Source organism: Rhagoletis zephyria, unplaced genomic scaffold (assembly GCF_001687245.7).
Source record: "Rhagoletis zephyria isolate East Lansing unplaced genomic scaffold, Rhagoletis_zephyria_1.1 Rzeph_scaffold_01740, whole genome shotgun sequence".
Lineage (NCBI taxonomy): Eukaryota > Metazoa > Arthropoda > Insecta > Diptera > Tephritidae > Rhagoletis > Rhagoletis zephyria.
The window spans coordinates 83,371-87,962 of record NW_016158824.1 but is presented as its reverse complement, the minus strand read 5'-3'; the positions used below and the strand labels follow the sequence as shown (position 1 = coordinate 87,962).

General features: G+C 43.9%; 1 long non-coding RNA gene across 1 annotated transcript in view; it reads left to right on the top strand.

The window, feature by feature from the left end:
• The first annotated feature begins 2,770 nt into the window (after positions 1-2,770).
• The window catches only part of LOC108365003 (uncharacterized), a 5,696-nt gene continuing 3,874 nt past the window's right edge, over positions 2,771-4,592 (top strand). The window contains exon 1 of the long non-coding RNA XR_001847862.1: positions 2,771-2,849. This is a non-coding gene — a long non-coding RNA (uncharacterized LOC108365003). The remainder of the gene's footprint in view (positions 2,850-4,592) is intronic.

The following is a 4,592-nucleotide window of genomic DNA, read 5'->3' as shown; positions in this document are numbered from 1 at the left end:
GTCCGTCCGTCTGTCTGTGCACACGATAACTCGACTAAAAATTGAGATATCTTAACGAAACTTGGTATGTGCACTTCTTTTGGGCATAGGGCGGAAGGTATTGAATTTTCAGAAATACGAAAACTGCGTTTTTTTTGTAACTACTGAAGATAATTCACTCAAAATTGATACTTAAAATGATTTTTAGACGAAAAATAAGAATATTAAAAATTTTTGGAAAATGGGCATAGCCACGCCCACTTATGATTACATGTGTATCTCTTAGTAACCGCTGCACCAATTTTCTTCCAAGCTTGGCACAGTTGTTGGCCCTGGCACAGCATACCAAATGGCCGAAAATTTTTTAAATCGGACAATAACCACGCCCACATCCCATATAACGGTAATTTAGAGAAATACGAAATCCTCGATAAATCAGTAAATATTGAATCTAATTTATTCAAGGTTGATGGTTGCAAAAATTCTTTACCAAGAAATACGTTTATGATAAAATTTTGGAAAATGGGCGTGGCACCGCCCACTTATGATCGCATATATGTATCTCGCTAACCGTTCTAGCAATTTGTACCAAACTCGGTATGGTTATTGTGCTTGCCACATAAAAGGAAACCGTTGAAAATTGTTGAAATCAAACTAAAATTAGGGCCGCTTTCCATATAACGGTAAATTTGAGAAATGCTTGAAATTTCAATATTTCGAAATTTAAGGACGCTAGTTTACTTAAAATTTATAAACCCGGGCTTATCATGTAGCGGTAGCTTTCGGAAAGGTGGAAAACCTATATTTAATATTAGCGCCGGGTATTTAATGTTCGGCTCCGCCCAAATTTAGACTTTCTTACTTGTTGTCAATGTATTTTCCCTGCAGGGAAAACTACTAGTTATGAACTAGAATTCTACCAGTTTGCGTTTCAACTCAACTAGTTCACGTTCTATCCTTTTTCATATTGGTATTTTTAACATTGCGATGTCCTACGAGATGTCAATTTTAGGCTATGCATCACCATCTACTAGTAGAAATACTAGTAGCATCATACCAGTTGATGAGATAGTCTGCCAATTCATGCCCAATGAAAAGCATTAGTATGCCTTTTTGCTCGCGCGCCCATGAGCACATTGGCCAACAGTCGCAATGCGCCGACAGAGCAAAGCACTCGAGTGGTATGCCTGAGGTACCAGGTTCAAGCCCGGGCGCAGGGAAATTTTTTTAATTTTTAATTTTTTTATACTAATTCCTTTGTTTATATTTTTATCTAAGGTTTTTTTCTTGTTATTCTTAAATCTAATTAAAAAAATATTTTTTTTAATGTATTTGTTTTGTTTTTCTGGTCAGTTTAGAATTGTTGAAATTGGAAATTTGTTAGGTTTTTCTCATCTAACCGTTGTGTAAATAAAAAGACTTTATTTAGCTTTTTCCCGATGTTTCGCTAAGATTTTTGGCATCTTCAGGGGATTTTTTCGTTTATTTACCTGCGCAGCAATAAATATAAAACATTAGCATTAAAGAGCAAAAACAAGATTTACATTAGAAAGCTTAAGAATAATGCAGAAAAGGGACAATGCACTGAACAAGAAAGAGGATACTGATGACATCGCTGCAGTTTATTTATTATGTTTATAAATATTAGTAATATTCAGTTCAGACAAAGCTACCACAAGCGTTGGTAACGATTTTTAGTTTTATGTTTCAAAGTTTAATTTTCATTGTAATGTAAGTTAACAACTCTTTTTTGTAAAACTCTACTGTTTATTTGTTGTGTGTTCATACGTTTATTAGTTTGTTTGTTGTTTTGTTAATGTTTTATATTTATTGCTGCGCAGCAGAAATCTGCTCCCCTGTCCGCTGTTGGAAACAACAAGCTGTCGCAATCACTGACGCCCAAGGAGCCGAAGACCGCGAGGCCAGTGTTCCCACGGCTGGACGGGGAGAAGGCCCCGACGTCGGCAGCTGCTATTGCCTCCGGTGGTAAGGGACCCGTTGCAAGCACTCCGAAGAGACAACTGTTTGGCGACAAGAAAACACAGACTGAGCAGAAGCAGGTGAAAACTTCATCGACCTTATGCTCAGCACCAGAGCTCCAGGTAGCAATCATAGACAGGAATCACCCGGAAGAAGAGATTCCGACGGAAAAATGGTAGCTCCTTGAAGAAAAGATTGTGAGGGCACTACTTGGCGAAATCACTACCTCACTAGCCCTAATCAAATGTCAGAACGTGGATGTCATCCCTGACGACTGGACGATTGTCCGAGGCCGCGTTCGCGACAAGGGTAACGGCAAGGACCTTTGGATCAACATCGGTCGACAATCCTTGCAGATCCTCCGTCGCAAAGCCGGCCAAATAAGATCCCTTAGGGTGGTCATCCCCGATCCTGAAAGAGAATCTGAAAAGCCTAAAGGTGGTGCAGATTAATCTGCATCACTGCAGGGCAGCATCGAGCAAGAGCATCTGCTGCTCTTCATGGGTGAGGAAGATGTGGACGTGGCCCTAATACAAGAACCCTGACTAGTGGCGGGGAAGGTCACAGGTCTATCTACTAGCGACTTTCTACTTCTCACCCCACAGACCGAAGGTAAAATTAGAAGCTGTATTCTGGTTAAGAAAAGCACTAATATTATCTTTCTTCCCCAATTTAGAGATTCGGACATGACAGTGGCAATGTTGGATCAGAGGGGAGCACCCGAACTCGCCTTGCATCTTTATACATGCCATACGATGTACCCGATTCCCCGTCAATATCCTTCAGGAAACTCACCGCCTGGGCGTTGCAACGAAGGATAAATATGGTGGCTGGCTGTGACCCCAACGCTCACCGCACGGCGTGGAACAGCTCGAACATCAACGATAGAGGTGAGTCACTCTTTAGTTACTTATTATCCACAAAACTTACTATCTGTAACAAGGGTAATCACCCCACTTTCTACAATAGAATAAGGGAGGAGGTTATAGATATAACACTTGTAACTAACACGAATAATGTTAGGGTTGACGGCTGGCAAGTCTCGACTAATTGCTCTTTTTCTGATCATTGTTGCATCGTGTTCTCCATTAACCTAAGCAGACCGACATTAAAACCTTATCGAAATTCTTGTAGGGCAAATTGGAATAAATTCAGCCAGTTGGTGTCTGGAGCGAATCCACCGTACACGGTGGAGCCAATTTCAGCGGACCAACTGGAGGGAGCGGTCCTCTGTCTAACGAAGTCTCTCAACGAATGTTACATAACAACCTGTCCCGAGAGCAAACCTTCTAAGCGACACCCAAGGTGGTGGACGGCCGATTTAAAGCGGCTTAGTATAGCAGCTAGGAAAGCTTTCAATAAAGCGAAGTTCACTAAGAACGCGGAGGACTGGGACGAATATCGTCGCAACTTCAATGCGTTCAAGAAAGAGATAAAGAAAGCAAAGAAGGTTTCGTGGTCCAAATTTTGCGAGAACCTCGAAACAACTACTGATACCGCGCGACTAAGAAGGTGCCTCTCGAAAAACCCGGTTCCTCCCGGTTTTCTTAAAAAGCCAGAAGGAGGGCACACCGAAAGCAGCCCAGAAACACTGGAACACCTTATGGACGTCCACTTCCCTGGCTGCGGTGACGCAGGGGACACAGGAACTCCTGTGACAGAACTCCCTAGTACCCACAGGCAAGGCAGTCCAGCGGACGAAATCATCACTACAGACAAAGTAGCTTGGGCTATCAGATCCTTCCAACCCTACAAATCTCCGGGACCGGATGGGATCTTTCCAGCCATGCTACAACGAACAAGCGCCATGGTAACCCCCTGGCTAACGACAATCTATAGGGCGAGTCTCCTCCTAGGCTACATCCCAAAGTCATGGAGGGATGTAAGAGTGGTTTTCATTCCCAAAGCAGGAAAAGCGGGGNCACTGGAACACCTTATGGACGTCCACTTCCCTGGCTGCGGTGACGCAGGGGACACAGGAACTCCTGTGACAGAACTCCCTAGTACCCACAGGCAAGGCAGTCCAGCGGACGAAATCATCACTACAGACAAAGTAGCTTGGGCTATCAGATCCTTCCAACCCTACAAATCTCCGGGACCGGATGGGATCTTTCCAGCCATGCTACAACGAACAAGCGCCATGGTAACCCCCTGGCTAACGACAATCTATAGGGCGAGTCTCCTCCTAGGCTACATCCCAAAGTCATGGAGGGATGTAAGAGTGGTTTTCATTCCCAAAGCAGGAAAAGCGGGGCACAGCACTGCAAAAGATTTTAGGCCCATCAGCCTCTCATCATTTCTTCTCAAAATAATGGAGAGGCTTCTGAGTCTGCAGATCATGCAACGCCTTACTCCTGGGAACTTTAGCGAGGCTCAGCATGCCTACTGTAAAGTTAGGTTGGTTAAAACGGCCCTGCACGAGGTTGTTGGGAGTATAGAACAAGCACTGAATCACAAGCAATATGCGCTGGCAGCCTTCCTGGACGTGGGGGTTGCCTTTAACAATGTTAATTTGGCATCCATACACTGCTCCGTGGTGGCTGTAGGACTGGACCCATAGATCACTCTCTGGCTCCTTGGGAACATCAGAAGTAAGGAAAACAGCCACACGGGGCACACCTAAAAGGGGGGGG